This window comes from Heliangelus exortis, chromosome 3 (assembly GCF_036169615.1).
Source record: "Heliangelus exortis chromosome 3, bHelExo1.hap1, whole genome shotgun sequence".
NCBI classification, from domain to species: domain Eukaryota; kingdom Metazoa; phylum Chordata; class Aves; order Apodiformes; family Trochilidae; genus Heliangelus; species Heliangelus exortis.
Window position 1 is genome coordinate 21,385,442 of NC_092424.1, and position 24,504 is coordinate 21,409,945.

At 38.4% G+C, this 24,504-nt stretch overlaps 1 long non-coding RNA gene across 2 annotated transcripts; it reads right to left on the minus strand.

The window, feature by feature from the left end:
- Positions 1-1,542: 1,542 nt before the first annotated feature.
- LOC139795496 (uncharacterized) lies at positions 1,543-19,546 on the minus strand. Of its 2 annotated transcripts, none has more exons than XR_011725519.1 (3): positions 19,135-19,546; positions 3,272-3,355; positions 1,543-1,749 (listed from the first exon to the last, which is right to left on the minus strand). It is a non-coding gene; the product is annotated as an uncharacterized lncRNA (long non-coding RNA). The 2 variants fall into 2 exon arrangements; XR_011725518.1 differs by lacking the exon at positions 1,543-1,749 and adding an exon at positions 2,134-2,212.
- Between the last annotated feature and the right edge of the window lie 4,958 nt (positions 19,547-24,504).

Sequence of the window (24,504 nt, forward strand, 5' to 3'; positions counted from 1 at the left end):
GGAGAAACATTTTAATGGAGATGGTACAAAGGCACAGAAAGTGATTGCTCAGGGAGGTGGCAATGATGTGAACATTGCTGCCTTCTTTGCAGAAATGGAACAAAACTGCTGCTGCATGAGTTACCACAGGAAGAAAATCTGCACATCTGTGCCAGGGGTTGGGAGAAATGGAAGGGGGAGGTGTTTGTGTTTTGAAATGAGAGTCACCTGGGCCCTGAAGGCACTATCAGGCTCTACCACCCCTGCCCCACTCTGAGGTTCAGCTCTCCATCCTGCTGCTCTCTTCCATCAGTGCTCCAGCATTTGTAGGGCCCCAGGGGACGGACTCCCAGGTCCTGGAGTGTCCTATTTTTTTGTACCCTGTGTCCTGTTTTTGTGTACCCTGGCAGAGCTGGGTTTGCTCTGTGGTTCATCAAGAGGTACCTGAAGAGCTTGGGGTTTGGGTTTGGATTGAGTCAGGTATGTGAAGTCCCAGGGAAAGCTTCTCTTTGAGGCACAACTCTTCTGCCCACCATACTGCTGAGATTGTCTCAGTGATGTTTCCCAAGTGAACAGCACCTAACATTGTTGGACTTCTCTGTTTCTAGGAGAGAACAGACATTTTTAGCAGAACAGATTTTGTTGACCAAATAAAGCAGGGCTCTTCCTTTACTGTGCTAAACAGACAATAATTTAACCAATTTTATGGTCCATTATCCCATATAGCAGAAGAAATCAAACTGCTACCTTAAGCAAATCACTAGTAAATAACGAGATAATTTATTTTTAATACAGAATTTATATTCATCTAGCCCTGTGCTGTCATTTTTTTTCAATCTACCAAGAATTGCAGCCAAACCAAGTTACATGGATCATCTCTGTTTTTTGATAATTTCATTAGTTCAAAATGAATATGTGCTACATCCTGCAAACCCAAGCAGTAGCATCTGAGAGCTTTTTTTCCTCTCTCAGTAGTTAGTAAACAGGCATCTGGCTGAGACAGGCTTGGCATTGTTTAACCAACAGACAGTTGTGTTCTGGGGGATTGTGGCACACTGGGCCAAATTCCAGTCCCACTGGAAATCCCTGGTCCCGCTCTGAGGAATCCAGGATAAGGACACCAGAGATGTTGGGGCCCAGTGTTTTTATTCTGGTAGGTGGATCCATCCATGCTTTACTGACAGCTCTTCACTGGTACATGGAACTTTGCTCCAAACTGTTGGCTGCTCTGCAGGTACCCTGTGGACTTATGTGCTCCATGCCAGGCTGTGAGACAGCAGGAGAGGAGGGAGTGACTCAACATCTGGTAAAAAGCCTCATAACTGAGCTGTCAAGTAGAGATGATGGCTTTTTTCCAAAATCTGTTTATAAATAGCACCCAAAGACATTTTTGCTACCATTGCCTCTCCCCCCCCCTTTTTTTTTTCTTGGAGCATGCAAAGACTGTACCTATTGATTTGGGGAGCTGGTTGGGATTCCTTAAGAGGCAGAGCTTGACTGGAAAATAATAGAGGCAAACTGTGCTGCACTTCCAAGCAATTTAGGATAAAGTTTCACGTCTATCTATTTTAGTAGGTAAAAAGATAAAATGTGACTAAGTAAGATTACACTCCTTTGGCATGGGCTTTGTTATTCATTGTGCTTAGCACGGTTTTATTCTTCATTGTATCTGAGGTAAACATTCCCATATAATGTACACTTACCAACCTTTTCAAAATCCTTTCTCTAGAGTGTTTTATGAGGATCTCATTGACAAAGCCAGTTGTTCTCCTGTTTGAGACAGTTATTACCTCTTTATAACATAAATTCTCTCTTTACCTCATAAAATGCAGACCCTGCTGTTCAGGTAAGGAATGAGCATCAATTCAGCCAGATTTTTCTTCTCCCAGGGTATATGTAGCAGGTCCCCAAATGGTCACTGCTCAGGGCCAGAGCGGAGAGGACCAGGTGGCAGCCCAGGGACAGTCTGGGCAGGTGGCTGGGAGCCCCCTGTATGGCAAGTGCTGGTCCAGCACAACAAACAAGAGAAGTCAAAGCTCTCTCTCCCCTCTCCCCTCTCCCCTCTCCCCTCTCCCCTCTCCCCTCTCCCCTCTCCCCTCTCCCCTCTCCCCTCTCCCCTCTCCCCTCTCCCCTCTCCCCTCTCCCCTCTCCCCCCTCATCACTGCTTCCCACGCTTCTCCAAGTGACAGAAATTTTTCATTAAAAGGAACACCAGATTCCAAAGCTCAGCTTCCTATTTGCATTCAAAACCATCAATGAAATTATTTCATTATTTGAAATTTAAATTGAAATCATGAATTTATCCTCATCCTCCTCTGGCGGAAGACTAAGAGAGAGCCAGAGCTGTTTTGAACGTCCCCAAAGCTCTTCAAGCTTTCCTAGGTTCATGACTTTCTGGTGCGAACATGGTGAGAGTTGCTTGCCAGCTAAATATTCTGTACATTGCAGGAACATTTTTCTGTGAGGGCAGATGGTGTTCGATTGATAGTCAGAATAATACATGAACAGCAGAGAAGATGTGGGTTGATTAAATAATTAGCATACTGTGACATTCTATTGCTTCGCTCTAACTTAAAGCTAGGTTGAAACGTTGGTCTATATTGCACCTCCCTCCTTCCTTTGCTTTTTTGTTCAATCCAAAGGCAAGTTTTAACAGAAATTAAATCCTTTCTTCATAGCAAAATGTAAGAATTTGTTACTTCGTTCTGCATGTTATGGAATAAATGTAACAATCTAAAGAAATTAAATCTTGCTAAATGAATTTAAGTTGCCAGGCAACCCATCATACCCAGTGTGGGATCTACTCAAGCATTACTGTGAACAAATGGCTTTATTATGTGGTATAGATCAATGTTTAGACCAAAAAGGATGATCTCAAGGAGCCAGGGCAACAAGGAGCAGCAGGGTGACTGAACGCAGGTTTTCAGTCACTAGGTACTTCTGAAGCAGCTCTTTGCCTTCACAGTTTGTTTGCATGTCCATCAGGAGTCTTGTTAGTTAATTTTATCAGCTCTACCCCTTCCTGTCCCCCAACTCTGTAACTGTTATGGTAGCAATAACTGCAGGCAGTTTGCTGTCACTTGAGGAATAAACATAGCAAACATGTTTCTCATCAAGGATATCATAATTCACTCACTAAATACAACCCACTGCATTACTCATCCTCCTCTCTAAGGTCTGTCATCTATTCTGCAGTTTTGGAGACTTTCTGTGAATAAAAACTAAACAAGTTGTCTTACTAAGAAATACCTACCCTGTGAAATGCTAGTGCTGACAAAAAAGAGAGCAGTACCTTTGGTTGCCCTGTAATCCCTGGCCAAGGTGTTGGGGAGAAGTTGCTGTAGAACCTTGCAGGTTCAGGTGTCTCATACCTGCACTGTGAACAGAAATTAAAGATGTTGTTTATTACCCTGTAGGTGCTAGTGCTATCTCTAGAGCAGTCTTCCAAATGTTCCCAGTACTAGAGCTCCAGTATCTTAGAATGTCTGATTTTCTTGTTTTGCCATGAAAGGAATGTTTTCCTTGCTGATGCCAGTCCTGAAGGCAAGAATTCAAACTCTGGGAACAATCATGGTAAACTTGACCAAAAGTAAAATAAAATGAAATCATGTGCTTACAAATGCATAATGTAAAGAAGGAAATGGCTGCTTTCAATGCAAAAGGATCGACAGAGCCTTCCACGATGCACCTCACTGCTCAGCTCAAGGTTGAGTTGCCTCCTCCTAGAGGTTGCAGAATGTTTTGCTGCTCAGGTGTGGCATAATGACCAGGTGCTACACCTGCTGCCTCCCTGATTTCTGAGCCAGCCTTTATTTGGAAATACGTTCTTGCCTGTCTAAACTTTGAGTAAAATTCTTGCCTCTTGTGCTGAGCAGCAGCTTTGCTCTCAAAAGTGATTAAAATCTACTCCTGGGAGAAATAATTCCAATATACTCCAGTTTATCGTACAAAATATATAGCTTAATAAATTTTAAAGTTTTTAGGGTCATCAGGTAATTACTGCAATTATTATTTTTCAAAATGCACGATAAATTGATTTAGACTGCATACTTCCAATGAATTTATTTGTTTAATTTATAAAATGGACTTTGGAAACATGTTTGTTTAATGTAAAAGCTCAAAGTCAAATAAAGAGGACTGGATGGTACAATTTAAAACTGACATCCCTGTAGCTCATTCACAAGCTGCACATTGACAGTGCTCCTAGAATTCATATTCACCAAATGAGTTTGAATTATAGAATCAGAATTGCCAGGGTTGGGAGGGACCATAAAGGTTATCTGGGTCCAACCCTCCCTGCCCTGGGCAGGGACTCCTCCCACTAGATCAGGTTACTCAGAACCTCATCCAGCCTGGCCTTAAAGACTTCCTGGGAGGGGGCTTCAACCACCTCTCTGGGCAACCTGTTCCAGTGTCCAGTTATAGAATTAATTTTTACTCCAACTTAATGGAAGGAAGAAATCAAATTACATTTTTAATCCTCAGCAAGAACAGGTATAACTTTTCATCTAGTTTCTCATTTTTCCCACTGTCATCACAGGAATTGCTGGAAATGAAGCAAACCTTCATTCCTATTTGACTTCTGAAAGGTTTAAAAATGGCAAGTATAAAGCAGTTCCTATCTGTAAACCATTAACAGCAATGGTCAGGTTTGTACCAGGGTGCTTGGATGCCAGCAGTGAAGGGGATTAGTTGTGACTATAAAGCAGATGACTTTTTGATAAGAATACAGTTTCTAAAGTATGTTTACAGCATAAAACTGTGATTCTGAGGGTCAGGGAAGATGTGAATAGTCCCATTGAGTTGAAAGTCGGTGGGAGCAGGGACATGATGAGCACACTCTAACTCAGCTGGTGATGCTCACATCAATTCTGTAACAAAGCCCAAAAGAGGGATACAGAATTACCTAGAACAATATTCTTATGAAGCTCCAGGTGTAAATGACTTTGTGTTCTCATTGCCATAATTTTGATTTATCAATTAACTATGGTTTTATAATAAATGTGAAGGGGCACCATATTAGTGAGATGGAAGGGTGAGTGATGATTGTATTGATTTGAGGGATCCCTGGGACAAGCAGTAATGCAGTCACACTCCACACAGGTAAAGTGTTAGCTACAAGCCTTAAAAAACATGTCTGAGTGTTATACAAGTAAAGGGGCTTGATTATGCACCATAAGAAACGTAGCAAACTTTAAAATTATCCTCATTTAATCTGAAGGAATTAATCTGAAGAAAAATTCCAAGGCTGAGCTTGAACAAATAGCTCATGAAGACACCAGTTACAGAGTACAGGAGTCCTGGCCAGTCTCCATTTTCTTCCAGCTACTGATCAATTGTGTTTTAAGTAAACCTGTTTTATTAGGAACATGATTTTGAGATTATTTCCCAGTGGCCAAAATTGTGACCAACCAAAAAAAAAAGTTTATTATTTTGTTTTTTTTAAACATAAAGCCCAACTCCACCTGTTTTCCTTATAAACAAAAGCACCATTTTGGACTTCTGTGAGACTGGGACCCATGTGATGCTTTTATACATCTCTCATACTGTATACAAGTTACAGTGAAAAGGAATTTACTCTTCATTATTGTATCTGCACATTTTTTTTTTTGTTTTCCCCATTAGTTTAGAATATTCGTGTTTAGCACAAATGTTCCTTGCTGGGTAATAACTTTATTATTTTCAATTGTTTGCATGAGTTATAAAGGAGAGGTTGCCATCTCCCACTACAAAATATGCTTTATCAGCAGCATCAGTAAAACCTGCTAAAAAAACAAAGGATTTTTTAAATTGCATTCTGGATTTTAGCATCCATCTTCTGATTTACTGAGAAGATAAAAGATGTGTATGAAGCATATGGATGATGTACTATTCTGAAAGATGCTGTTACTAGAAGTGATGAAACACGAGATGCTGACTCAAAGGTAAATTTATATAAACCATTATATTTGTTTGGGTTTGTTCCAAATAATGATGGAATAAATATGAAATGCTGCTTTTTCTATCTGGGTGAAAGAACAAAAACATCCAAAAGCATCTTCAACTTGTTGCTTCGCTTTACCATTGCCAAATGCTATTTTTTTCCAGTTAGAAATATAAAACTTTCTGGCACTTTAATTTACATGATTTAAAATTATTTTTTTAAACTCTTGGTATGAGGAAAGTATTCCTATTCTCCAAATTTTTCAGGAATTTCACAAGTGCAGCAGCTTGATGGTCCTGGTGATCCAGTCTTGCTAGTGGCTCCACTGGATAGCTATGGAAAGCCTCCAAAGGTAAATATAATCTCCCCCAGTTGTTTATCAGCTGTGTACAGCTCTGGTCACCCTGAATAATTTAGAGGCATTTTAAATTACTCTCATTGCAAATGACCTCCAAAAAGAAAAGAAGCAGCTTGACTGGTGTGGCCCAAAAATATCCTTGCTGTGTCCCTGAACATGACTGCATTCATTCCCTCTCCAGTACAGGAAGCAGGTAGCACGTGGCTTTCTTTGCATGCTTGTGCTCAGTTTTGGGTTCAGTAGCAAGCAGAGGTTTATTTTTATATATCAGAGTAGGTACACTGATGTCCAGAGGAAGGACACACTTCTTTGAGGCTGCACTGCATTTAATTACTGCATTTGTATTAACTCTCTTTCCCTCTGGAAAATTTGAAGCTTGAACAAAGATGGTAGGTCAGGTCTCACATCATGCTTGTACTTGTGTTTGCATTGCTCTAATGCCCTCCTCTTCTCTACCTTGAATTATTCATGTGGTATTCATTCAGTTTTTGGGCAGAGAAGTTGGTTTAGAAATGTTAAAGCCTAAGTGTTATGGGTTTTGTGTGTGAGTAAAATTAAGTGAGAGGTATTTCATAATGATAAATAATACCAATATTGATATAGTTACTTTGCCAAGAAGTAATTATCAATTTATTACTAATATCTTCAATGCAGTGTTAATCAGTTTTAGAAATACAATGTCTGCAAACATGATACCAATTTCTTACATGAGTTTAGAGGGGTTTTTTTAGAAGTTTTTTTTTTTTTTCGAATATGCACACGAGCTTGATACAAATGCTGTGCTGGTGGCAAACTGATGTTTGAACATGCAGAGTGTAATTGAAGGAAATAGTTTGAGTTTTTAGGGATTGGCAGTAACTAAAATGAAATTTTAATCCAGTCATATATTGTACTTGCATAATTTCGTGTCAGTAGCTTCAAAATTAAGTATGTAGCAGTAAAAGCTTTCCATTAGTAGATTTCCAGCAATTAAAAAATTTTGCTTTGCTTTATTTCTCATCATGATAATGAGATTTAGAAATTATTAATGGTCTAACCTGTTGATTTTTCAAAAAAACAGAACAACAAATGCATTTTGTTCATGTAAAAATTACCTACACAATGTCTGTAGCTTTTTGTCTTCTGCACATTAAAAAAAAAAAAAAAAAGCAACAAACAGCCAAGAGTCTCCATGTTAGAGTAAATAGATTTCCAAAGCACCTATTGCAACCATTAGTACCTAAAGGTGACTGAAAAAAACCCTCCATGTATGTAGAGATTAGTGTGATACAAGTCTCTGGAAACAGCTATGATTTGCAGGATACTTTGATATATTGAAAACTGAAACAGATTTTTAAGACATGCATCCCCCCAAAACGATAGTGGAAAGTTATTTTAAGACTTATTTATTTCTTGTTCTCCATCAAGCATTTACTAGAGCTATTTTCAGCTGGGGGCAGCTTTCATTAATGTTACCATCCATGAAATGCTACCTCAAGGTACCAAAAAACACAAACCAGTAAAGAGCCTGTGGCAGATGCTGTAGCAGAGCCACCTGCTAATGAATCCCTATGGATAAACACCTTCAATAGCACTGGGTCTGTTTATGCCCCAGAAGAGGGCAGGTCAGGCACGTAATGTAGATGTACATAAATACAAAACTAAAAATCTTTCTTACAAATGCTTTCAGTGTTTAAACCAACAGTTTACAGAAGCCAGCATCTGTTCAGGGGGTTATCTGCACAAATTCTTTAATAGATTAGCTTTCCCTATATTTTAAGTATACAACTTACATTAGAAATTATAGGATAATCTGAAACAGGAAGAAGCTGCAAGTAAAGAGGGGAATTAACTTCAGAGTGAAAATATCTTGTGCATAAATGACAAGATGTGGCTCTGGAGGAACACATTCTCTGTTTTCATGTTTTGTGTTTTAGACTCAGTGAGCTGTATTACATTTGGAAACAATTCATAATTGCTAAAATGTAATACTGACCTGGTACATTTCTGGCACTCTTTGCATACAGTTGGTAACTAAGATAAATTGTTTAACCAAGAGCTGGGAGGTGACAAGACAATTAGTGTCTGCCCTGATAATCCTGAGCCCCACAAAAACCGGGAATTTATTTCCAGGTCTTATTCCTGCATGGCTGGGGAAGACTCACTCAGTCCCTCTGAAGAACATACAGGTGCAAGAGCATTCAAAAGAGACCTGTCTATCAATACATAGAATGATGCTATCTGGTCAAGTGGTATGTCAATTTCTAATTCAGTCAAAAGTTTTTATCTTAAATAAATACTTTGATTACAATCAGCCCAGTACCTTGGAATGATAGGTAGCCTAGGGGGATCATGCTGAACAAAATGTTCTCTCTATTAGCTTAAATTTTATTAAATCTGGGACAATGCTTGCAACAAGTGATGTAAAAAGAAAGCTTTTTATAAAAAAGTAAATGAAAGAAGGATCAGATTTGGGTACGAATAGCTATATTATCCCAGGGGAACTGTAATGATTTTTTAGTTATTTGCTGTAATTTAATTACAAGAAGTGCTGTGTAACATAGCAAAGCATAACATTTTTAACCAAAACAGTGGACTTGAGGTGTTTCCAGGGTCACCATAAATGCAAGCTCTTTACAGTAGATTTGTGCTTAGGTTAGGAAGGCCAAATGTCTCCTGGAAGACTAAAGATAATGTTCCCTTTTTGGAGATTGTCCTTTTATTTGCAAAAAACAATTGTCATGGTCTGGGAGCACCATTTACCTATCTAATTGGCATCTCTGGGCCACGTTTTCCAGGGTGCAGCAGCTCTTTTCTGAGTTACTTGCTGTGCAGAAAAATGCTACAGAAAATGCAGAGTGGAAAACAGAAAAGTCATGGGGAAGAGGGCTGGGAGTGGGCACTCAGGGGCTATCAGCAGGAAAATTATTTCACATGGCAGGCAACTAGGTTGAGAGAAGAATTTATTCCTGTCCCAAAAGCAGTTTTCAGTGGCCTCGGAGATAGGGACAGGGTACCACTTCTATCTGGCAACTGGAGAAAAATATTCTTGAAAATACAATGATACTTCTATATCTGGTGAAATGAAGCTTTAAAGCATCAGTTTAACTACTGCATAGCTTATTTATGATGTTGGGATACATTTCCAATGTCATATTACAAACACCTTGCATAGCAGAGTTAGCAATCAAAAACTCATTATGGAGGTAATTTTACTGTATGTTTTCTTGTGGCTGTAGCCTCTGAGTGCATTAGTATTTTATTAGAGGCTTTCCATTAGGAAAATGTTTACAGTCTTAATTCTAATATAATTAAGTGCTTTGCTTTGGAATTTTCATGGTCACTAACTAGGCTAAAACTGATCATTAGAACAAAACCATAAGTAATTCCCCATATTACACATTTAAGATAAATTAAATTAGTCAGCAGTATGAGCAATGGCTACATTTCTGATTGCACCATCCCAAGGTTTCCCAAATCAAACCATCACTTAAATAAAAGAGAAACCACGTGTGTGTTTCAGTAACTTCACATCAGAAGTGAACTAATCAGAGGGTAAAGAAGAAACAGGGTTGACATTCCAGGAGTTGTGAGGGAATCATTCAGTGTATTGGGGTGATGCAGAGGGAATTTGTTTTTTACTTCAGTGCTTTTGTTTCTTATCTGCTGAACAGAAATAAGCAAGGCAGTCTGCAGAGCAAGTTCCCCTCACCTGTGCCCAGCAAAAGAGCCCCTCTGGGTCTGTTGGCTTCGTTGTACCATTTAGGAGATAGCACTCCTAGATATGTCTCTTGCCCCTGGGGATGTGGTGCTGCCTGGGTTGTATCTGTTCCCACAAAAACAAGATAGTGGCTTGCCCTCTCCTGTAGCTTTGTCAAATACCCTGCATCTGGCTTTTACAGCAGAGGTTGGGCCTCAGATTATTTTTATTGGTTGGTTCAGGTGGATACATCCAGTGGGATATCAGGACAAAGAGGATCAGCAAAACTAAATACTGTTGCTTTAGGATAGTTCCTGTCCTGATCCCTTCTGATCCTTCAGCTTCCTACGACTAGGGAAAGAAGCAAGAATGCAAAAGCCACAGTTCCTGACGTGTCCCTCCCCAGGAACTGGTGACAGAAAAGCTTCAGAGACCCATGTCTGCACGTAGTCTCATTGTGTGGTTCTTTCTTTCCATTGAAGGAGGAGAAATCACTCTCTGAATTTAACAGAAAATGTAATTATGGTTAACCTGAATTTAAATAATTGTTCAACTATTAGTTATTAGCATGCCCTATCATTTGCTATCAGAGAAATGCAAATATGTGTCACTGCATCAATTCACAGGAACAAGGATTGGAAGATGATAATTGTTACTATAGTTCCTTACCCCAGAGACACAGAAGGTTTTTGTTCTTATATAACAAACCACAGCATCTGCAGTAGCCTTTCTGTTAGTAGCAGTAAACTAAGGTGGGTGTTGGCAGACATATAAAGACATACTCCTGCTTTTGCAAAACAGATTTACCTTCGGTGGTGCAAAATGAAATATATCCGGAATCAAAGCTCTATACATATTTTTCCACTGTTTCATAGTAATGATCCCATCCTGCTTCTGTTAAAGATTCCAAATTTTATTGAGCATTGCATGAATAAGATCTTTTGGCCTAGGATCCACTTCCAAAGAATACAAGGTATTAGGAATAGCTGCAGTCAAATGTAGCACTATGTAATTTTTTTGCAAATGGACTCCCTGTGTAAGTACTTGGAAGTTACAAATTTGTTAATTTTGTCTTCCCAAGCTGTAAAAGGGTCCCATAATAGCAATTTCTCTCAGCTTGCCAGGCACTGAAGTGAACAATATGAAGCTATGTAACAGATGTTTCAAAAGGAAGCAGTAAAGAAAGACTTAGTGTCTTGTTACCCACATTAATTACCTCCAAAAAGAACTGAGTATAAGGTAAATAGAACCCTTTTTTATTTTTAAAATAAAAACATATTGATCCTAGGATAGAATTCAGGAGGTAGATCTAATCCATGACTACTTTTACATGAAGCAGTCCTTAATTTTGAGAACACTGTCACCAGGTATAGAGCATATGAATTGATCTGTCTTTTAAAAATCACATTTCTTTGAATTAGATTAAATTTATTTTCTCAGCATTTATTCTTGTGCCACTGGTGTCAAAACAGAAGCTGCAAGCGTTGTGATAAAAGAAAAATCATTTCATTTCCCTGCAGCTTCTGTAATTGCCTCTGTGTCCTTTTATGAACAACTGTTCTGTAACTTTTCAGAGCCAGTCCCTTCTGTGAACAGCAGTTCACTGTTCTGAATTTCTATGCCTACTATGGCAGCAGGACCTTCAAATGCAGTGGAAAAAAAACCTCTGACATCTCCAAGTTGTGTGGTAGCAAATATACTGATTATTTCTCTCCATTCATATTAATAGATTCTGTTCTTGGAGCTTAATTCCATTCACTGCCCCAAGCAAAAATGGGAGTGCTTAGCAGAGGTGATACTGTGCTGGTGATAAAACCACCCCCGATCCTTCCCCAGGTTGGATAGAATTAGCATAAGTACTCCATGCACACAGCTGCAGCCTTCAGTGTGCGGGAGCTTCTGCATCAGCTCTGCTTTCCTGAGAGGGGATTTTGCCAGTGGAATGACACTGGCATGGATTCATAAACCATACGCCTCCTCTTGCTTCCTACGCACTCTTTTGTACTGTCACCAGGGATCAGGGGAGCAGCACAGCTCCACAGGTCACAGCCTGGTTAGATTCTGCAGAACATGGTCCCTAAGTGCTGTTTTCTCCCTGTCCAGAATTTACCAGAATCTATTTCTTTGGGCAAAATGTAAGCCAGATGGGATAATGCGTTTGAAAGCTTGAAAATCAGATCCTTTGAATTTTTTTGCTTTATGATTTTAATTTATGCACATATGAAAGTGAAACATGGCTTTTTTTTTTTTTTCTTCTTCTTGTCTCTTTCCCATTCAAAGTATCAAAAACCCCACAATCTTTTCCAATAATGTTTTAAAAATTGGTTTTGAAACTTAGAAAATTGCAAAAGGTAACCCATGAAAAATTGTTCTGACAAACAGTTTTCGAACAAATCATGAGCTTTATCTTTTCTTTCCCTTATCAACTGAATAACGAATATCTGTCTAAAAAATGTCATTTTGTCTAGCATAGAATGAGCAGCATGTGGTACAGCTGGCAATAAAACACAGCTCTCCAATGCTTGCCTGGTTCTTTTTTGAGAAAACTATTCTTTCTCTCCCTACAGCTCCTCATCTATTATTATTGTGTGCATCTTACAGTTTCTGAAATAAAGGATTTTGGTTTCACAGAGAAGACTTTCCCTAACAAAATAAGAGTGTTTCTGATTTAAGAGCTCTGTTCAGGCTGTGCTCTGAATCAGAAGCAAGCTCCAATGAAAAGGAGCATGCAGCAGGAAAGTAAAGATCCATTCCTCATGTGTTTTGATGTCTTTGGTTACTTCAGAAGAATGTGGGCATATTTAATGAAATGCATTGACATTTTCAGAGCAAACTTCCAGATTCTGTTGCATCCATAGCAATGACAGTTTACAGTGGCTCCCACAGGAAACCACAGAAGGATGTTGGATTGAGGCTTTGACTTGTTACAAGTCCCTGTACTGAGCCAGGGAAGCGGCGGAGCCAACAGACAGGGGAAAGGTAAGTGGTAATCGGTCAGTGTTGTTGAAGCAATCTTTTCCCCTAAGCAAGCTCTCACAAACAGCAAAAAATCATCTAAACTTTACAAAACGTTACTTTTAAAGATGAGACTAAAGATGGAAAATATTGGGCAAATGTTTTAAAGTCAGCAACTCCATAGGAAATTGAAACCAAGATATTAGAAGGAAAGTTGGGCAACCAAAATAAGTGAGTGCTAAAAGTCTCACCCTGTTGTAGTTACTACTAGAAGTGCTACATGGCCCTTCACAGGCAGGGATGGCAAATGTTTGCTTATTTCCTTTCCAGAAACAGCAAGCTTTAGAGGGTTGGCATTTATCATTGATGTTATGGCTCAGTATGGGTTTTTTTAATACAATAATGCATTTATCTTTGGAGTCACTCAGGACTGCCTGCTGAACATCAGTCACTATGCCTACTGAGTATCAGGATGTAATTGAATACTTTCTGTTCAGTCATGTATAGCTGGCTCATTTAGGACACAGAGTAGTATATTATCTTTAAAAATAAATGTCTGATCATTAACTCAGAAGATAAATTATATTCCTTTTGCTGATCTTACTGGTCTGATACAGTTGTAATACACTGGCTTGAACCAAGTGGAGACTTTTAGAGGACCGGTATATTTTGTGGCAAAACCTGTGAGTGGAACTTGCACAGCATGTATCTTATTTTGCATAAAGCTGGACTATCTCTACTCCTTTGGCCTTAATCATATCATGTGGGCACATAATTCCATGAAAATTCCCCATTATAAATACCTGCAGACAAGGTATAGTTCAGTGAAGGACTTTCAACTGTTGAAACTGTAAATCTCTCCTTAACATTTTCTGTATAAACAGAAACATTGGAAACATGGAAACATTTTCTGTATAAACAGGGCATTTTATCTGTAGATAACTACTGATGCCTTGATCTCTAAGCTGCCTCCAAAGTTAGCCAATTAACAGCTCAAAGTAACTGAGACATCAAATGACTTGCTCATTGTCATACCACAAGTTAGTGTCAGAAGTGAGAATACCAAGTCTTATGACTTCAATCTTGTGCTCAGTGCATTAGATCACAGTTGTCTTAATTATGTCGCTGTATTTTCCTGCATGTTCCTCTTATTCCAAGTAAAAGGTCATTATTAGTGGCAAGAGGGTATGTCAGGATTTTGTTGTTACCAGTTGTCCTCTGTTGTGTCGCTCTTGAGAAAGGCAATTAGTTTCTTAATTCTCCTTTGGTGCAACAGCCATGAATTCAGAAATGAGCTGTAGTTTTAGTATGTTGATAAAATGAAGCAGGGTAGTTTTATAAAGCTGTCACTAATGGGAAGAAATAATCCTAAAGGGCATGTTTTATAACTGTGTATGAGAATACAAAAAGCCCCCATCACTTATGCTTCAGTAATCAACAGGTACCCTAGCTACATAGTAATTTTTTCATCAAGCAAGAATATTTCGTGTTCTATAGCCCATCATGATGTCAGAATGTAAGCTCTAACCTCTGTTTGTTAGGCCATCATGGTAGCAAAAACCTCCACTTGCATGTTGACTTTCCCAGATTGGCCTTCACTAAGAGAAATGTGCTCTGCCAAGGAAAATGTCCAGTAGTCCCAGTCATTTGGACTGATTAAAGGATGGCACTGGTCTGCTAGATGGAATATGCTGTATTTCTGTTTCTCTGTTTCTGATAGCAATGTTAACATATAGTTAAGTGGCATAGCACTTCCACGCAAGGTCGGGCCCCACATGGTATTCCCTCTTACAGTTTCTATATTAATTAATTTAATGTAAGCCTCTCAATTTGTCTAAGTTCATTAATTCAGTTTCTGTATTAATTTATAGCTCATGAATTATGAATCTTATCAACTTACTTTAGCAGCTAAATGAGTAAGTACTTGTTTCTGTTTCAAACTGTATTTTAGGTCAGACTCATGTAATAGACATACCAGTGCACTTTTCATAAATAAATACAAGCCCAAGGGAACTCAGTCACCACAGAAACACTGCTGAAGATGAGATCTGTTTGAAAACAAATTCCTCAATGGGTTATGAAAACAACTTTTCCATAAAAAGAATGAACAAAGTCAACTATTTTTACAATAGTATTGTCTTCCAGGTCAGAAATTGCCTGGTATCAGTGTCATTGTGTTATCCATGCCCCAAAATGCAACTTGTAATGTGTAATTTTACATCCTAGAGATGTGCCTTGCACTTAACTAATGTGAGAAAAATCTGCTCAGCTGGATTTTCATGGCTGGGCAAAGCAATCATAACATATCCAGATCACCCAGTAAGTTTATTTTAAGGGATAGAGATTCCCTGCTTCAGGGAAGACTTCTCCTTAGCCTCATAAAAAGCTTGTTAGCCATTTGGCACACAAAAATTCTTGCCAGTGGGTGGGACCCCATACCCTACACAATTCTCCAACACATTACCAGCAGACTTTTCACCTTTTACTACCTCGTTCTACCATCAAAACACAACAAATGGCATGCAACATCCATTTACAAATCTGTGAATGCCATGACCATGCACTCTGATGGGCTGCACATAGCTCTTACATTACTTGAGACATTTTGAGTAGCAAAAAATCAGGTGTACAATAATAATACCTTCAGACCACAGAATCACTTCAGGAACCCTAAGCAGAGCCCAGAGCCACACGCAATGTGAAGAGACCCAGGCTGTGCAAACTCACCCTAGAGCCAGAGTGTGGCCACTGGTCCTATTTTGTTGAGCAATGTGGTTACAGCTTCTATGGCACTGTTATTTCTCTGTAAAATGCAGAAATTTAATTTCCTTTCCTTGCAATAGTATTATGGGATCAATACAATGAAGATAGGGAACTATAGGATACTGCAGATGTAGTATAAAATCAGTGCAAATTATGCCATGTTTCTTCAAGCAGCTGCCACTGGTGTTTGAGGTTCAATTTATCTGACATACAGACACCCATGATCATCATTGCCCCATCTGATTTAATTTCTCATGGCACATCCCTAGTCTAGACATAATCCAGTTTTTCTCCAATATAAACTATTGCCACATAATTCTTTCCTACTGTGTTTTCTACTTTTTTATTTATTTATTTAATAAAATCAAGTCTTTCCAGACACAAAAGCCTGGAAAGTCCAAAGCGATTTTTAGGATGGCCATCACTGATGCTTTTCTTTTTTAACTAATGAAAAATCTAAGGAAATAATGATGAAAACAATTTCTCCACCTCATCCTTTAGATTATACACAAAAGTATGTTTATATAAAGCCAGTCTTCTAACATTTTGATGGCAGTAAACGCGCTGACTTTGGGATTAAAAAATGAAATACTTAGACAGTACTAAGAAATTAATGCAATATATGTGTTTCAAAAAAGCTTCATTCTATATGTGTACTTTCTGCAAACTGAAGCAGCTCCCAACAAGATTATAACTGAAGTAAAACAATTTCTCTGAAGCAGCTCTCAACAAGATTATAACTGAAGTAAAACAATTTCTCGTCACCTAAAATATTCTGGTATGCAACATAATTGATTTAAAGGAGGGCCAAATCCTGCCTTAGAGTACAGTGATATAATTCCAGTGAAGTACCTTTCCCTTTTGGAAAGTGACACAGGCTGCAACTGGAAGAATATAAAAAGTGAGGCTTGGGAGCAGGTTCAAATGAAATGCAAAGCCAAGGAATGACCTACCAAGGATGCCAAGTGTGTGTAGAGGAGAGGGAATGATGCACAGAGATCATAACCAGCAACAAAGACCAATGACTTTGGGAGAACTGGCAAAGAAAATGGCCATGGGGAGTATAAGCTTTCACTTGGACCACCTCTTGGACTGAAAACAACTTTGGCAGCCAACAAGAACTGCTAAGGCAAAGCAATTGTGTAGATTGAGATCAGTAGGGGAGAGGTTCCAGTTGCAGGGGTAGCATAGCTGAAAAGAATGAAAAATAAGTTTAATACTGGAAAGGGACAAAGGCAGCAGAAAGTTAGAAAGCACCATTCTAGATAGCTGCTGCACCACATTTTTAGCAATATTATAGTAAAAAACCCCAGCATAGTATCTCGTTTTTTAAGTTTCCTAGTGGATTTGTAAATATTTTTCACATTTCCTTTGATTTTGCCCTTACATTTTTTCCAAAATGTACTTGTGTCTCTCAGAAGAGATGCGAGTACTAGATGGATATTTAATACATCTGAAATTAAACAGTGTTTTATTTCATATGGCTTCCTTAAGCTTTTTGAAAAGCAGAGAAATTAAGATAAATGTATTTGTGAAAAACATTTAGATAGCTAAAGTACATTTATGCCAAAATCAAACTCACATCAAGCAGAAATAAAGGTTTTAAAGCTCTATGGCTAATGCATTACTGCCTCTGTCAAATATTTCCATATACAACAAACACACTTCATCCATTTCCCTACCAAACCAATCCTGCCCTACTGCCAGGACCCCTGGAGGAATCGTGTGTACTTATCTGACATTCTACAGCTGGAGCTATTTCTCCACAGTCAACCTCCTCCATTAAATACACACATTTGCAGTGTTTAAATTCTTTATTATCATGGGGAATCAGTAGGATCAGAAGACATTTCAGGCTCAAAGGGAACTAAGGAGGTCAGACTAGAATGTATAGCACTTTATTTCTTCTAATGGAAGAAGCTGGGTCTTGGGAAGGAAGAGAAAGCAGATTAGTTGATTGGCTATTTAACAGCCAGTGTTATGTTCTTCGGTTGCAAACTAACCTCAGATTCTTTATTTACTGATTTTTTTGGCCTCTGTAAAGTTCCCCATTGATGAGGATCTGCACTTTGGGAATCCTTGAGGAAACTTCTGCTAAATCAGAGACAGACTGGAAGCTGGGCAATTTTAAAAACCGCATGTTTAAGTTAGCAAATATAAAATGGTTTTAATGAACTATTTCAATAGTTTTTCATTAATTGCCTTAAAAGATGTAGATAAAGTCTGAGTACTTTATACATACAATACTTTAACTTTGTGATTCTAGAGCTCTTCTACAGAATTCTTAAATTTGCTGTAATTGTATAATGGAGTAATCTTTAAAAGAACCAGGACAGTACTTCCAGTTTAAATATAATGTGCTTTTGTTCATGGAAGGAACTCTTTAATAAGGCAATAAAAACGTTAATTAAAAAAAAAAAAAAAAAAACAACCCATATTTAAATCGGTTCCTGCATTTAACAGTGATATTAACAATTCTGCAGGCTGAGTACATTTTTAGTAAAAATGTTTCTTTAGATTCAGTAGTGTCATTAATGCATCAATAGAATATCTGTGGTGCCATCAGAACGAATGACATATTCTAGTAGTTATTTTAAAAGTAAGAACAGAACATATGTTCAGAAGCAGCCTTAAGAACAGCTCTGCTCTAAGTCCAGAAATCAGAGTAGATCATATGTTGCTGTATACTTTGGAATATCTGAAATAACTAAAAGGCAAGCTAAGGCTTATGTTGGTAAAAAGAAGCAAGAAATTAGATGGATTGCTTTTAAAAGAATTTTTACACACTGCTCTTAGGGGCCAAGTCCAAAGAGAAAGGAAAGTACTGAGTACTCTGCAGGCTTGAGCTCTCAGCTGTGCGGGAGCATACACCAAACAAGTCACTGCAATTAAAAAGAAATTAAAAGCAGATTACATATTCTGCACAAGCCTCCCAGTAGGAATGGTAAAGGATACCAGTTCATTCCAAAGAGACTCTAAGAGGTCTGGCTGCAGCTACAGCCTTACGCGGTTGCTAAGGGGAGTTTTTGTTAAGCACTTTCTTTTGTTAATGGATACTGTCATCCTTCTCTGCAGAGACCACTTTCTCCTCCTTTTCATGCAGAGCAGCAATATAAAAGTACTCTGTGCAATCCAGCAGTGGTGGCTTCGAGCTACCCAGGTTACAGGTGGGAGGGCAGGGAAACAAAGCAGAGGATCAGAGAGTGCAGTACAGGCAATTAGAGGGAGAATGAAGAGTGAGAGCAAAGGAAGCTGTTTCATGGCAACGGCAATGACTTCTTCAAGGTTAGCAAAGTACAGCAACTGCGGGTAGATTTGGCCAAGGCTAGTCAATAAAACAGGACTGGCATACATGTTGTAACTAACTAACACTGTAAACCACTTTGCAATTCTGCTATCATTTCCCCTTCCTTGGCAGGGCAATTTACTCCCTGTGCTGTCACCACCACCTATGAATGCACCACTTCCACAACCTACCTGAGCCACAGGGAGCTGAATCTCTCCCACCCTTGCCTTCTCAGTGCTAATTGGTGAGCAGTCAGCTTCATGAACACTGTGATAGAAAAAAATTGTGCCATTGAAAGCAATTTGAGATTAAAATGTTTTAGTAACCAACACTGCATCAATTTTAGCTTTGCCTCTGTGTATGCTATGGTTTTGCAGCTGGATACAGCTAAGTCTCCGTTCAAACCATTTGCAGGCTCTCATTGTACTACTGGATTGGGTCGTGAGAGCAAGGTCATTTTGTGCTGGCATGAACCAGAGCAGTAGGCTCTGTTAGCATCCAGGATCGTGTTCTTTCTATAAATAGCTGGGAGCAGGAGAGCTGGGTCATATCTTCCCATCCCCTTTTAATATTTTAAGTATGAATAATGAAAATTAAATTTGGTTTTGTTCCACAGTATTATCTTTGATGTTTTTTTGATGAAGAACCTTTCTTCCATCCAAAAATAGACATGACTTTCTGACAGGCTGTTTGTTCATACTATGTTTCCAATTATCATTGTGTACTACATTTCTCTAGTTAGAAGTCCACAGAACTGTTCTGTAAGAGAGTACCATAATTCCCATCCAGTTGTTTCTTGAAAAGTTCATATGTGATACCTTTACTTGAAAAAAAAAAAAGGGGGTTTTTGGTTGTTTTTCATTTGTATTAAATTTTATGTATTCACTTGCAAATGTAGCTGAATAGCTCAGTTTTTGTGTTTTGCTGGAGCTGTGTAGGTCATTTGCTGGGCTTTGAGATTTTTCAGCTTCATTTCCCAAGCAAATGAGGCTTATGTGAACATGCTCTCTTTGTCAAATGCTTCTGCCTGTCAAAGCTGGGGGAAGCCTCAGCTTTGAAATGGTTCATCGAGTTCATCAAGATCCCAGAGTAATTAGGTTCCTTCTAGTTTCATGGAAACTAACTTCTGTGTAGAGGACAGAGAATGAAATTAGTGCCCCACTGAATAAAAGGCCAGGAGAATACATCTATCATGACAATTAATCATTTAAGTTTTGCTTGGCAGCTTCTTCTTCTGTTCAAACAGCATGAGCAAAGCTGGAATAATTGCAACACGTGCTGTTGTTTTGCTGGAGGTATAATAGAGGATGTCACAGGGGTGAGCTTGGGACATCCCACTGAGGAGGGATGGAGGTAAGTGGTGAAGAACTATATTTGCAGGAAATTTGCTCTGTAAGTTCAGCTTCTCTTGGAAAAAAACAAGTATATTCACATCAATTTTGAATTAATTTGGCACAGCATTTTTTAGCAGAGTATTGATTTATAGTTTCTGTGTTTTGTACGAGCACATGTTCTCATTGATAGGCTTGTTTCTTTGTAATTGCACTTAACATTCCTAGCTGTATCTCATTATGCTTTTGTTTTGGAACTGTGCAGGGCAAAAAAAGTGGAATAATGTTTATTTTAGTTACCTGAGATAGTTAAGTTTTTACGAGTGTACCAATAAGGGTCAATTCAATTTCTCCAACTCTGAAGTCTGCATGTGTCTTGTAGCTAACTGAATGCCAGCAAGAATGATTAGGCACCAAAAGGCACGCTTTTATTTATGTTTTCTGGTTTCATTTCTGTAGCAGATGCATTACCTGTAGATTAACTATGTCAAACTGAACAAAAATCTTTGGTCTTTGCCTTAGCTCACAGGATGTTTTCCAACTGTATCCTAGTTGGAAATCTGACCTTGTGGAGTCCTGAATTTTGCAGAAGAAAGGTCCTGATGGAAATATTCTTTTCCACTTTCTCAAACATTTTTTCATAGAGTTACATATCAAGTGATACTTGGACAAGCAATTTTCTTCAAGAGTTAGGTTTATGATCCTTTTCCAACAGTTGCAGACTTGAAAGTATCTGGTAGATCACTCTTACCAGATGGAGCTATGTAGTTTCTGTCAGAGGGTCCAAGCTGTCTCTTCTGGCTTTCAAAGACAATGAGAAATTAAGAGAAAGAGTCACGGATTACTTACTTAGTGTCAACAATCTGAAAATGAAAACCTTAATATTAAAAGGTCAGGTATTTAATGTCCTAATGAAGAACATTTTGTGTGAGAGACTAATCTGGATGGATGGAAGTTGCAAATCTGATTGGCAGTGTTCACAAAGTTGCTGCCAATATTCTTAGGGAAAGATGTAAACTGATAACCCAGATCAATTAGGCCATAGCACTGTACTATAATTCTCAGCCATCTTTTTATCTGTTGGAGAAATAGTATCTTTGGAAGATGCTGCAGAGGACATGTTTTAACTTCAACATTATGGGCTGGAGCTTTTGAGTTTGTCTGTTTCAACAATACTGCACTGGATTTTTAAAATTTATTCCTATAAATAATCAACTAGTGTAGAATATCCTAGAACTACACATCATTTCCCTACTTGCTGGGGCTTTTGTAAGGCTCCTGGTTAAAAAAAACACCATAACAGAATTTCACTTTTGTGGTAGTTTTAATATCTTCTTTCAAAATCTGTTTTCATTTGAGGTGGAAATACAACCAGAGAAAAGGCACCCATACAGGGGTGTGGGCAGACACAAACTTGGAACAATCCATTCAGTGAAATTTCAACAAAGGGTTGAATTTTCTAGCTTCAAGATTTTATATTGATAAAATTAGGATAGTTAATTTAAAGGTCAATATTCTGTTACAGTGTAACATGAAGTTAAAAGGGTTTTTTAAAATGAAAACTCTCACATTTGCAATGGCATTTCAGTGAAATCATAACTCTTCAGCAAAGTACATACATCTAAATGTAATGGCAGTGTTCCACTGGAAAATTTACATCCAGCTGTTTGCAGCTTTCTTCCACTGCTCATTTAATTGTGAACCCATTTTGTTCACATCATTACAATTACAGATAGCATATCTGTTTGGCATCCTAATTAGCAGATTAACAATTTAGGACTTCAGCCATTTTGATTAAGGATAGCCTGTGTTTTCTAAAATTTCACTTTGTCTTTTAATTCATATCTGCTGTTGTTTTCATATATTCTATATCCTTGTTAAGCATAGGCTCTTTAATTGTATCACTAAGGTGAAAGAAAATCCAGAAAGGCTTGGGGTCAATTACACCTTCAGTGTCTAAAGATTCAGTGTAGAACAAGGACCAGATAACTTAGAATTATGAGGTAATCTCCCATAAAATATTTGCTGCTTTTGAGAAATGTCAGTGCAAAGTTCTACTAAGAAAAATCGAATACTTTATATAACAGACACACACACAAAATGTATAGAAAAAGTGGCACAAAGATATGTTAAAGAGGGCTGGTCTTAAGATGGAACTGTGTCTCCATTGTATATATATTCACTAGACTATATCTCGTACATATATAATATTCTACAACTGTACTTTTTTTCCCCAGTAGCTGAGATCTTCATTTATTTACCCTCCTATGACCCTTATGCCAAAGTTTCCAGTAGCTCTCATCCTTAATTACCAAAGTCATTTCACATCAGTGCAGTGGGAGGAGTTTCTCCTGTACAGGTAGTTTGCTGAAAGCTTTAGGGCTTAGGGGATAGAATTTATCCTTTCCATGTCAGTTGTATTGCTGTTGGCAATTTTTTTTCTCGCAAGAGGTGCTACTTCTTCCCTTTGATAGGAGACTCCTGATATCCTGTGAATCCTTTGTACATTACTGACTTCACATCCTTACTTCAGGTCTTGCGTTGAGCTGTAGTCACGTTTGTGTACAGCTGTCCTTTTCTGCAAATGGCAGACTCATAGCATCACATGCAAATGCTTTCAGCAAAATTAATTGCTCATTGGATTTAGTAGCAAGCCTCGGACACATCCAAGCTGATCAGCTGTGCTCCTTTTATGCAGGGAACGGGTGGATCTATAGCTTATACTGTTTCAATTACACCATGGGAACAAAACAAAAATAGTCACATTTTGGAAGTTTGTTCAAGATTTCTCCCTCCTGATAGTGCTGAAAAATTAGACTCTTATGGTGGTGGGCAGGAGAATCTGATGTTTGAGAAAAGCTTAGAAATGTTAAACATGCACTCATGAAAATAAACCACAAATAAAACAGATTTGATCAGCATAGCTTTGAAAAGTCGTGTTTTGTTTCCTCACACATGCTTTTGAGACCATCTCCATGTTGGTGTGGAACCACCATATTTGTTCCTCATGAAAACTGAAAATGTTTTAAACTGAGAAAATTGCTACTTTCGTAGAAATTCTGTGTTTTGAAAACCAAAACTCTGGACTAAGAGTTCCAGTCATAATGCTTCTCATTTGCAAACATATATTCCCTTCTCACCCTCAAAAAGTTTGTCCGATGATATAAACTTCTGCATCCCACTATGTTAATTGATACATGAATCACAGAAATGTGATGATATGTAAGTCTCTCAAAAAAATTTAGCTTGCTTTTTAAGCATCTCACAAAGTGAATTCCATATTCTGTATGGGTGGAGATTTGTGCCCTGGGAAGCTTTGCTGACATCAGTGACCGGTAATTCCTTCATATGGGGATTCTGCCAGAAGCAGAGGGAGAAATTAAAAAAGCTGTAGAGGAGAATAATAACTGAGTCTGTACTTGAACCCACAGGAGTCTTCATTCCTCTGTTCAATACATCATATAAATGGCATCAAGACAAATTGTACTGAACACTTCAGGGCTGGAACACTTTCTAGGAAAGAATAAGGTATCGTTGGGGTATTGGAGGTAAATATCACTGCTGGTACAGAGAAATATACTTGCCATTAACCTCTGCTGACATTTTCTCTTTTAAGATCCTCTCCAGAGTTGCTTCTAGTCTGCGCAAACGTCTGTCATTTGGGACTCATGTTTTTCAAGATGGCAATTTTGCTCAGGCTTACTTAGCTTTTAAACTCCTCACTTTTTAGTTGCTTTTTCTAACTCAGGTGAAGAATGAAATTGAGAAAACACATTGATTTTTCCATCTGACAAAACATTTCTGAAGGCAGCTAGGCTGAAGGAGATTAATGCCTCCAGGATTTGAACAGTGACTTTGGCATTTGGTACATTTGGCAGGAAAGTTATATTTTTAACAATCTTTTGAAAATATTTCTAGGTTTGACCTGTCTACATGTATCTGAAAAACCTGTTTACAGGCACTACCATATACATATCTGTACAGCAACAGTTTATGTGCCTGCCATTGTCTTTCGCAACATAAAACCCATCACACAAAGGATCTGCTCAGCTGTTTTCTCCTGTAGTTCTGGAGCAGTGTTTTGTGGCTCAGATGTGCTTCTGGCTGCAAGGATCCCTGTGGTAAGCATGAGGGGCTTTGTGAGACCCTGTCCCCTTTGCCCACTGAGCTACTCTTTTTGTGTGGAGCTTTTGGATGGTGAAGAGGAGAAAGCAGAAGAAGGATGTGGGA